Here is a 12,246-nt window from a genome sequence, read left to right as displayed (position 1 = left end):
ACTCTTCTGCCGCTTGCCTTACCACCTTAGTGCCACGTTTGTAAGCTCCACCCCTGTTTATTCACAGAGTGCCTCTGTTCTGCTTATTTGAACTAGGGTATAGCTTTCTATTAATTGAAGACTATATTTAACACACTTATTTCCTTTTCCACTAATGAAAATTTAGGTTATTTAAATATTGAACGTGTGTGGGGACTATTGGCTACACACCAAGGCCAGGAAGGAATGAGTCTCTTAAACCTTACTGAATACATTCAAAGGGTTTTCTAAAGTGGTCAGTCTCTGTTCATCAGAGCAGATTTAGCTCTGTGTCCTTAAGAATGTTTAATACGTTCTTTTTATAGTCAGGATAAGTCCAGTGTCCAGACTTATAATAAAGAGTGCTTATATACATTCTTGCCATCCATTGATACTTCAGATATGTTTTTTATTTGTCAAAATTACAAGTTTGAAGGTGCCAATCCAAAACAGCACTTGCAAACAAGCTCAGGCTGTTTACCATTAGAAAGTAACCAACGATGAATAAATGAAAAATAAGCTATCCCAAAAAGCTAGTTAATTGCACCACATAGGTTCTGTGAGACACTGAATATCATGTATTAGTTGATGCACTAATAACAAACCCCTTCTGTAATCAACCTTTTCAAAAACAAAGTCGAATTGCTGCCATGTAGAAATATTTTGTTCCATGTTAATTTCTAGAAATGTACATAAATATTTTTGTGATAAGCCTGAACACTGGAATTATCCTGATTGTACAAAAAAAAAACAGTTTAAAAAGAGACTCTGCCACCTGAACTTATAAAACTGTATGACTATGCAGCCAAATCTCTTTATTTACATGGTATCTGCCTCTCTGTGCCCTTCAAAGCCTCTGTCCCCTGCACCATGGCCCCATGTCTAGACAACATCTTGCTGAAGCTCTTTGGAGGTGGCTTTTCTACCTTTTGCTAAGTGTGAGAATGAGACTTTAATGCTGTCACACCTCCCTTTACTTCAGTCAGATCTGACAGCTCCAGGTCTTTCTGCTTTTGTCTCATGAGAATGTCTTAGCTGCGTTTTATTGCTATGGCAATGACAGCTCTTAGAAAGGAAAATATCTTAATTGGGGACGGATTATTGTTTTCAGAGGTTGAGTCCATTATTTTCATGGTGGAAAGAACAGTGGCATGTAGGCAGATATGGTGTTGGAGAAGTAGCTGAGGGTTCTACATCTGCAGGCAGCAGTAAGCGAGAGCGAGCCTGGGCCTGGCTTGAGCATTTGAAACCTCAAAGCCTCCTCCAGTAACACCCTCCTGACTGCATGGCACTCAGTCCGCAAGCTTTAGGCACATCAGTCTCCTACTTGTCGACCCCACCCGCCTGCGTGCTGAACAATTGTTTTCATTTTCAGCTTTTGAAGGTTTCTTTTTGAGAGGCTCCCTGAAGGTGTCAGACAGGGGGAAGAATGTGCAGAGAGAATGAAAACCTGGAGCACATTGACTTTGTCAACCTGGATCAGACTTCAGGGAGTCTGATGGCAAGCAGTCCATTGTACACCATACAATTTGGGAAAAGGTTTCCAGGCAACAATCAGTCCAATCAGTCCAATCCAGGGGAACGATAAATCTTAAGGTGTGAGTACACAGGAACTCCTTTACAGAGTACATGTGACCATAAGGGTGGGTTCTATAGCTAGAATCTAATGTGGTCTCTGACCAATAGCACAGAGGTCAGCAGGCCATAAAATACATGTGACATTTCCCCTACTGATGGGTAACGGTCTAGTGAGAGAAGAGTCTGAGATAATCATTCTGGGGGGTTTGGGTGAGGTCTGCCTCTGTAGCAAAAATTGGGTGAAGTCTGTGTCCACAGATAGCAAAAAGATCAACAGATCACTAAGAAAACCCATTCTCAGCTTTCTGGATGGAATACAGGTATTTGATTTTGTCTCCTCCATTGAGGAGAATCCCCTGTGTGATTAACTGCTCTCTTACTGCTTCTCTGTGAATGCAAGGACCTCTGTGCCCCCTACATCTTTTGATACACAGGAGTTTTAATTTTGACACAATCTATTAATCTTTTCCTCAGTGTTTACACTTCATGTGCTTTATTTTTAAAAAGCATTTTTGGTTCAAGATCCCAGAAGCCCTGTTACACTTTGCTCTGTCTTTCAGTTTTGCTTTCCACATTCCGGCCTTTAGCCTGTCTACAAAGTGAGTGCCAGGACAGCCAGGGCTACACAGAGAAACCCTGTCTCGAAAAACCAAAAAAAAAAAAAAAAAAAAAAAAGAAATGGGGTACATATCTAAACTGTTCTTAATACAGGGATCTCTAATGGCCAAGAATCACTTAAAGAAATGTTCAACATCCTCATCCATTAAAATGACTCTAAGATTCCATTTTATACCCATCAGAATGGCTAAGATCAAAACACTCAAAAGACAGCTCTTGCTGAGTGGAGCAAGGGGAACACTTATCAATTGCTGGTAGGAGTGCCAACTTTGAAAATAAATTTGTCTGTTTCTTAGAAAATTGCAAATAATTGCTTCTCTGCCTTTTGGCTAGGATCAAGTGTAGAATATTGCAAATAGACCTACCTCAAGTCAGCTATACCACTCTTGCACATGTACCCAAAAGATGCTCCACCATCCCACAGACACTTGCTTAACTATGTTCATAGCAGCTTTATTCGAAATAGAGAAACTGGAAACAATCTAGATGTGTTTACATATATATATATATATGTAGTATATATATATATATATATGTAGTATATATATATATGTAGTATATATATATATGTAGTATATATATGTAGTTATCCCGTCCCGCGGGATTCAGTTATTCGTGGGTGCGAGGGGGACCGAGAACCTGGAAGGAAATGGGAGGAAAAGAAAGAGAGGCGGAGACCAAGTAGAATTGTACCTATCAAGGTCTCATTTATTAAGCTGAGGTGCCTTCTTTTTAAAGCATACATCGCGGAGAAAATGGGAGGGGTCGAGGGAGAATTATACAAAGAACAAAGAAGTGGGCATCTGCTGACATGGGGGCTGAGGTCAGGCGCCAAACTTGCAGGCACTCTGCATCTTATCTCTGGAACATAGATCCTCCTTGACAGCCTTGGGTGTCAGGCTGGGCTCAGGCGTAACTCATGTCCTTGGATGTCATGGGAACTCAGGAAGAGATAAGGAAGAGGGGACCATTATTCAACTTTACAGCCTTAGGTGTTAGGAAGGGAATAAGGAGGAAGGGGGGTGGCAACCAGCTCTTAGCACAAGGCCATTTGATTTGTTAAAGAGATTTGAGAAGGGATCACTTTCTCACGGGATGGTCTCTGACAGTCTACTTGGTCTCCGCCTCTCTTTCTTTTCCTCCCATTTCCTTCCAGGTTCCCGGTCCCCCTCGCACCCACGAATAAATGAATCCCGCGGGACGGGATAATATATATACTACAAACAAGCTTCATGCCTACCAACTATCAACACTCATGGAGGCCCACGCCCTGATGGCTCTGTTGGGAACCATGTTGCTCCATTCCTTCCATGACCATGTAGGACTTGGCAAGACACAATGGACTATTACTCAGCTACTAAGATCAATGTCATCATGAAAATTTCAGACAATGGATGGAACTAGAAAAGATTGTCCTGAGTAAGGTAACCCAGACCCAGAAAGACAAACATGGTATGGACTCACTAATAAGTGGATATTAGCCACAAAGTACACTATAATCATGTTCAATCCACAGACCCAAAGAAGCTAAATAACAAGGAGGGCCCAAGGTAAAATGCTTGAATCTTACTGAGAATAGAATAGATATGGGGGGTGGGGGTGAGGATAGAGGGAATGTGGTGGAAAGGGGAGCAAGAGGCATCAAGAAAGGGGAGGACAGAGCAAGATAGTACTGAGAGAGAAATGGAATGGCCATCTCTGGGACAAGCTAGAACTGTAGAATAATGGAAACTCCCAGGAATCTATAAGGATGACCCTGCCTAAGAATCCTAGCAATGGGGGATATGGAATCTGAAATGGACATTTCCTGTAGCCAGAAAAGACTTTCAATCGTGGGGGGATGCGACACTAACCCAACCATAAAACCTTTGACTTACAAGTTGTCCTGCCTACAAGATGTGAAAAGGTAAAGATGGAGCAGAAATTGAGGAAAGTCAAAAGTAGAAAAGGGAATATTTTAGGGGGTTCTCTACAAGAACATTGATAGATAGATAGATAGATAGATAGATAGATAGATAGATAGATAGATGATAGATAGATAGATAGATAGATAGATAGATAGATAGATAGATAGATTAAAATGGCTTGCAAGCTGTGGTTTAGCTAGTCCAACAATGGCTCTCTACTAACAGAAATTCCAAGAATCCAGTAGTTGTTCAGTCCACAAGGCTCGATGCTGCAGCTGGTCTTCAGTATATGCCAGGATTCCAAAGAAGCTTTTAATGTCAGTGAAGGAATGGACTTGACAGCAAGAGTGAGAGCAAGCAGGCAAAGAGAGCAAGCTTCCTTCTTCAATGCCTTTTATATAGGCTGCCACTAGAAGGTGTGGCCCAGATTAAAGGTGTATTTTCCCACTTCAAAAGATCCATCACTGGGAAGAGAGACCCCTTGGTATTGCAAACTTTATATGTCCCTGTACAGGGGAATGCCAGGGCCAAGAAGAGGGAGTGGGTGGGTAGGGGAGCAGGGAGGGGGGAGGGTATGGGGGACTTTTGGGATAGCATTTGAAATGTATATAAAGAAAATATCTAATAATAAATAAATAAATAAATAAATAAATAAATAAAAGATCGAGATTAAAAGTGGGTCTCCCCACTTCAAATGATCGAATAGGAAAAATCCTTCACAGGTGTATTCAGCCACTAGGGTTTTAGTTAATTGCAGATGTAGTCAAGTTGGCAACAAAGAACAGCCATCACAGAGGGAAATCGCTTAGAAAGGAGTTGGAAAAAGGAGTGGAGTGTGTGTGAAAATTATCTAAATACATTGTGTGCGTGTATGAAATCCTCAAAGAATGATTACATTATTATATTTGCAAACACACTGACCATCACAGGAAGGTATTTGCAGCCACACTGCTTTTGCTAGAACACACAGTAGCATGCCAATAACATCTCTAAACAAGGATAGAAATATCTGCAAAATACTTTCCTTTCCCTCGTTTAGTGATCAAGAGTCAGGCATGCAGAGGTCTGGGATGTCAAAGTTTCTGTTGGGAGATTCTCACCAATGACTGTGAGAAGCTGTCAAGAGAAAGTGGTGGCAATTCTGCCAGGTCAGGTCTACCAGAGATCCTTAAGACAATAACGTCTATGTTTTATGAGACCTGACACCGCATCAGGAACTTAAGCTCTATTTCACCACTGTAGCTGCTGTCATTATTATTCATTACCAGGCACTTATAGAGAAGGACAGAAAAGACAGTTCTTACTTACCTAACACATTTTAAAAGCTTGTTGAGGTGCAGTAGTGGTAAGCGGTGTTACAGATGAAGGGCAGGGCATCTAATGGGAAAGTGGGCTTTCCGGGGAGAATCATATAAAGGAAAGTGGGTAAGGCAATGCTTGTAGGTAAGGAGAAATTTAAGCATGCCCAGTGTAAGGAGAAGATCTCTGTGAACAGAGAGTGACAATATATAAGAGAGCTGGAACACAATGACTTTAGAAAGAGTCCAAAACAGTATCTCGAATGACCTGGGCGGTCTAATGAAGGAATGACCTCAGAAGACAGCCACCCCTTAAAGAGGTCAGGCAATTATGGATATAAGGTTGACTAAACACCTACTGGGCTTCCTTACAAAGGCTGAAACCTAGAGACTAGGAGCAAGAATATGCCCAAACCCAGGGCAAACAGACCCATTATGAGTTTATGGTTCTGGATCCTTAACAAAGTTTCTTCTTTTCTCCTCTTCATTTATATCACCTGCAAAATGGAGATAAAAGAAGAGCACAGCGTCAGGTGGGTTTATAGAGTGTATACAATGTACAGAATCATGGCTCATTACTTCATGCAGGTCATGCTCCCTACTCTGGCTTAGGCAGGTGATAAATCACATCTTCCCAACGCTACTGCCGATTTTATCAGAGTACCAATGACTTCTCATGCATTGCATAGAGATGGCCTTAGAAGGCAAACTAAGAGATAGTCTCAAGGACATGGTAGAATCAGCAGCAAAAATCAGGAATAATGATGGCAGAAAGGAGGTGGCAGAGCGGGAAGAGGAGAGATGTGAGAGTCTAGCTAGTACTGGAATCCTACTTCTGAAACTTCTCTCTCTGAGCTGCTTCCTGGTGGTTTTCTATTATTTAAGAATTAGGTTTCGTTTTTTGGTTTTGGTTTTTGTTTTTGTTTTTGTTTGTTTTTCGAGACAGGGTTTCTCTATGTAGCCCTGGCTGTCCTGGAACTCACTCTGTAGACCAGGCTGGCCTCGAACTCAGAAATCCGCCTGCCTCTGCCTCCCAAGTGCCGGGATTAAAGGAGTGCGCCACCACTGTGGCAGTATGAAGTAACACATGCAGCCCATAGCGGACAACTGAAGTCAGAATGGCCCCAAAGAAGCTCGTAACATGGAGTCATGCAGAGTATTCCTTAGTTTCTCCCATAAATATTCACTCAAAGAACGCTAACTAGTGCATCAAAAGCAGAGATTATTAACATAAATTAAGAAGCCTTCACGAGGTGCTACCCAAGTGAGTTTATAGTTTTATATAAAAAGATTTTGAGGAGCAGACATAGCACAGGAAACAACAGTACCCTCATACCACGTGGGCTCAGCACATGCGTGGTAGGCTGGCGGCAGCGTAAATGCAACTGTCAGCCGATGTGGCTGTGCAGTCGAGCACTTCCTTCCCACAGATTACGTACTGGCTTTCTTCCTCAGAACGGCCAGAGGGAACGCTTCGTCTTATATTTCATAACCTGCTACTCTTTTAACTGGAAAAGGGGGGAGCTGACATCGTCACTTCCACTTGTAGCTGTCACTGTCAACTCTTATACCTGTTATAGAAGTCTTGCCTTGAGTTCTTTCACTGGAAAACCAGAAAGTCATAACTATTTCTGAACATGAACATGATTCACGATTTTCTTATTCAAGAGATATTTATAATAAACTTGTTTGTAGCCTTTTATTCATTTATCAGGATTAAATTCTACAGCAGATTAATGGCTTCAACCCCGATGCTTCATCCTCACCATCTATATTAGCCTCAGAAAGAGACCAGAATAATGTTAATTCATTTCCCCCACCTTTTAGGAAACTCACGACCCTTTTCTGAAATCTGTTTTGCAGCTCCACAGTGTTAGGAACATGGTTGCTTCAGACCATCGCTTGCATTCCTGGAAACAATCTTAGTGTGTGAAAGTGGGGCATGCTATTTGTTAGCAAACCAATCAATGAATCACTCTCCACAGCAATTGTTAATGCCAGAGAGAAATATGCATGGCTTCCCTCTTGGCTGGGAAAATGATTTAGGGATTTTCCCCCAATAGAGTTAGGGAACCTGATTTTCTAATTTTAATCAACACTCAATTTCTTTGCTTTCTCCAGTTTCTATTCCCTAAGATAGAAATCTTTGGGAATGGTTGAATTTTTAACTATATAAAACACTTTGTGTTTCCTCATCCAGGAGTGGAGTTTGTTAGCAGTTTACAGCACCTAGAGTCCAGTGTCACCGTGAGTGCTTTCTGTTTCATTTGAACACACTCAGTCTCTGACTCAGTCTGCCCAGCAAACTTTTTATAACCTCCACTCTTTTGAATGAGGAGGAATTTGCGCTTCAATTGATGTAGTTTTCGATTTATGCTTTAGCTTCTCCTTGCTTTAAGTAGCTGAACGTTCACCCCCTTTTACCTTTGTTGTTACAGCAGCATCACGGCCCCTCCTTCCCTAGTGGGTGATGCGTTTGGTACAACGTCTCCCAGAATGTACAGAAAACATTCAGTAAAAGTGCCAGGGAAACTTCAGGGAAGATACCAACTGTTGCCTCTGAAAAACTTTCACACTTCAACCTGTGTTTCTGTGTTAGCTGTACTAAGAAAATACTTCTTACATCATGTTAGAAATGAAGCAAAATTTTACAATTTCCTGAGGTATGAAAGGTTGCATTCCATGCTTTAGGTTTCCAGTGAAGGAAGGGAGACTTTTGGTGGTGTGTTTATATTTTATTTTATTTTGTGTGTGTGTATGTGTGTGCGCGTTACTCAGAATGTGTGTAGACAACAGAGGACAGCTTGCAAGGGTAAGTTATCTCCTCCCACCATGTGGGAATGCAGGGATTGAACTCTGATTGTCAGGCTTGGCAGCAAATTCTTTTACCTACTGAGCCATCTTGCAAGCATTGGAGTTTTGACTGTTAATTCTACATAATAAAGGTTGGTGAATTAATGGCGTAGACACACACACATATACATATATGTATATATCTAAATGCATATGTATTATAACATATGCAAAGGGTTTTGCTTTAGTAGTTCTGGTATCTTGTTAATCACAGCTGATTCTTCAGCCCCAGCTAACCAGAACCACAGAATCTTTCCAATCAAAATAGCAATGGCCCTGAAAAGAGTCTTTAATTTTCCCTCTGAAATTTCACAAGCCAGGCCTCCATCTTCTGCACTGTTCTCAGCATTATCTTCCAAGCTCCTACATAACATCTGTCAGAGCTCTTAACAACGAATGGATCTTCAAGCCCAAAGTTCCAAAGTCCTTCCACAGTCCTCCCCAAAACACGGTCAGGTTGTCACAAGAATACCCCACTATGCTGGTACCAATTTGTCTTAGTCAGGGTTTCTATTCCTGCACAAACATCATGACCAAGAAGCAAGTTGGGGAGGAAAGGGTTTATTCAGCTTACACTTCCATACTGCTGTTCATCACCAAGGAAGTCAGGACTGGAACTCAAGCAGGTCAGAAAGCAGGAGCTGATGCAGACAGAGGCTATGGAGGGATGTTCTTTACTGGCTTGCTTCCCCTGGCTTGCTCAGCCTGCTCTCTTATAGAAGGAAGATTACCAGCCCAGAGATGGTCCCACCCACAAGGGCCTTTCCCATTTGATCACTAATTGAGAAAATGCCTTACAGTTGGGTCTCATGGAGGCATTTCCTCAACTGAAGCTCCTTTCTCTGTGATAACTCCAGCCTGTGTCAAGTTGTCACAAAACTAGCCAGTACACTAATCTTCCCATTTTCTGGTCAGTTTCTATGTCAACTGTAGACACATTCAATAAAATGAAGTCATAGGGGAATAGGTTGGGCCTTTAATCAACTGATCAGTGTCTTTATTAAAGGTCTGTGAGAAGACACGCACACAAGGAGTAGACCATCTGGCCCACTGAATCTGAAAGAGAAATTCTGGATGATGTTATAAAGGCCAAGAAACACTGAAGGTTTCCAGAAAACCCTGAGAAGTTGGCAGATAGCAAGGAGGGAGCTCCCCTGCACAGTCATCAGAAGGGACCAAGTGCTGTGACACCAAGATCTTGGATGTGAAGCCTCCAGGATTTGATTTGTCGTATTTCCCTTGGTAAAGCTGCCCATTTGTGGAACTTTGTAATGCCAACCCTAGCACACCAATGCACGTGAAGAGCCAGATGCTGCTTTCCATGGTGATGTTAGGAACAGCCTTAGTGTATTTGTCTCTACCATCTTCCTGTAACCTGGGGCTTCACCAATGTAGATAAGCAGCAAGGCCTGTTAACAGCTGTTGCCGGAGTCTCTCACAATGCTCTCTGTTCTCACGTAGTCGTGAGGACTCCAGTGGATCTTTGGTTCTGAGATGTCTCCTTTTGGGTGAGACATGCAGTGAAGAAAAGACCTGGATAACACGCCCCCGAATGTGTGCATGAGATGGGGGGTGTGGGGGGAGAGGGAGAGGGAGGGAGGGAGGGAGGATGAGTGTGCATTTGTGCGTTTGTACTGTTTTGTTCCCTTTTAAAGAACTAGTAATGACTTATGGAAAAATGGAAATTATGAACTTTAGAATCAACACTGTCATTTCAACTCTGTTTATGGAGCCACAGTTAGCTGGTTATAGGAGAAAAGAGAAAAGAAAATTGAGGCCAATCTTCTTAATGAGCATAAACACAAAATTCTTAATAAAATACGTGCAAATGGAATTTAAGGGGTATGTTAGGGTTTTATTGCTATGATGAAGCACCATGACAAAAATCAACTTGAGGAGGAAAGGGTTTGTTTCAGCTTATAGCTTGTTAATCCAGCACCAAGGAAAGCCAAGATGGGCCCTAGAAGAAGCCATGGAGGAGTGCTTCTCACTGACTGGCCCATCATCAGGACCAGCTCAGCCTGTTTTCTTACAGGACCCGGGACCACAGGCCTAAAGGGATGGCACCACCTTTAGTGTTCCGGGCCTTTCCACATCAAATATTTATCAAGAAAATGTCACCCAGGCTTGTCTAAATGCCAATCAGTGGGGGCATTTTTCACCTGAGGGTTTCTCCAAATGACTCCAGCTGAGTCAAATTGACACAAAACTACTGAGCAGAGAGTACATCAGAAGATAGCATTTACCATGAACACACTGTCTTCATTCAGAAGTGCAGAAATGGCTTAACTCACGAAAGCCAATAAATGCAGTAGATCCATAAACAGACTCAAGGCCAGAAGTCAACTGATCTCAATACATGGAGGAAAACCTTTGACAGAATCCAACATCCCTTCATGGTAAAAGATGTGAATTCTGGATTTAAAATTATATATATAAAAGGGTAGTGGAAAAAAAAATGCAGTCTCCTCATAAGGACACTTGCTAGCATGCAGTACCCATTTTTCACCAGAAGGTGTCACTTCATCGCAGCCAACACCTGAAAGAGAGTCTGCTCCTTTTTTTAAAATTTTTTTCCCCCTCAAACAAAACTGGAGTCTAAGTACACTGAAAGCAGAAAAAGTCCTTCAGTAAATACATGTGAAATTTATGGGAGCTAACTAAAGAACAAGTAGACTTAATTTGCCAACCCATCACTTACCCATGTCCATGTCTCTTTCTACCAAGTAGGGTGTCAGTTCCCAGGGAGGTCTTGGGAACTTAAAATTTACTAGACCACTACTGAAAACGGAAATCGTATTCCAAATAGTTTCTTATATTGGTGCAGGTGTCTTCAGGTGGAGACTGAAGGAAAGGACATCTAGAGACTGCCCCACATAGGGGTCCATCCTATCTGCTGACACCAAACCCAGGCACTATTGCTGAGGCCAAGAGCACTTGCTGACAGGAGCCTGGTATGGCTGTCCCCTGAGAGGCTCTGTCAGAACCTGACCAATACAGGTGAAGATGCTCACGGCCAACAGCCAACCGTCGGACTAAGCAGGGGACCCCAATGGAGGAGTTATGCTGGGTCTATCCCAGGGGCAGTTTATCCCATAGGAGCAGAAACTGCTGTTGGGTGGTTGTTTCAGTTCCAAGGTTGTTATGGGTAGCTATACACAACCAGTTCTATTGGCTTTTATCATGATTGGTTTCCAAGGGCACAGAACATAACAGAATATGTAATCAATTTTGACATTAGAAAGTGTTCTAGTAACAGCAGAAACATATGAGAAAGTTTCCTTCTAATGACAGGCTAGCCAGGTAACTGTTACCTAGGCCTTAACACTTTATCTAGGGCTTAACAATAAATTAGTTTGTACACGAAAACTAATATTTTAAATATATTGCAAAATAGAAAGTAAGGTGAGAGTTTAGGGTTGTTTATATTTTTCCTAGATGATTGCATCAGGAAATATTAATATTCCTGGAAACCCTACATGATCCTTAGTATTTCCCACGTTCCATACATTTGGGTGGGTTAATGTGATGTGTGGCTAATTCATACTAACAGGATACAAGAAGGGAAAATGCCTCATTCTGCTCAGAGGCAAGAAAGAGATGATAGTCCAATGGCTGGTAAGGAAGACTATGAGACAGAGCTGTTAAATCACAAGAAACCCATGTCTGAGTGCGCACTTTAGGGGATTAGCATCAGAGGCCATGAGACCTGTATCATAGTGTGCTTTTCACTGTGTTAAAGTCACCAATATTGCCAGCTCTGCTAGCTCCTGAAACACACTTCTTCTATCCTGAGAACTGCAGAACATTGGCTTTATTTGTATAAGTTGATGAGAAAATAGATCACTAAAGCTGTTTAAACCATAATAATTTTTTTGAGAGTTAGGGAAGCAGAAACCGGCCTGAGTAGGGCCACAGGCCTCATCCTGCCGGATCAGCGCCAGGGTAGCGGGAGCGCAGGGTTGCCTGACACC

This window comes from Mus caroli, chromosome 5 (genome assembly GCF_900094665.2).
Source record: "Mus caroli chromosome 5, CAROLI_EIJ_v1.1, whole genome shotgun sequence".
In the NCBI taxonomy this organism is placed as follows: Eukaryota; Metazoa; Chordata; class Mammalia; order Rodentia; family Muridae; genus Mus; species Mus caroli.
This window is presented reverse-complemented; position numbering follows the sequence as displayed.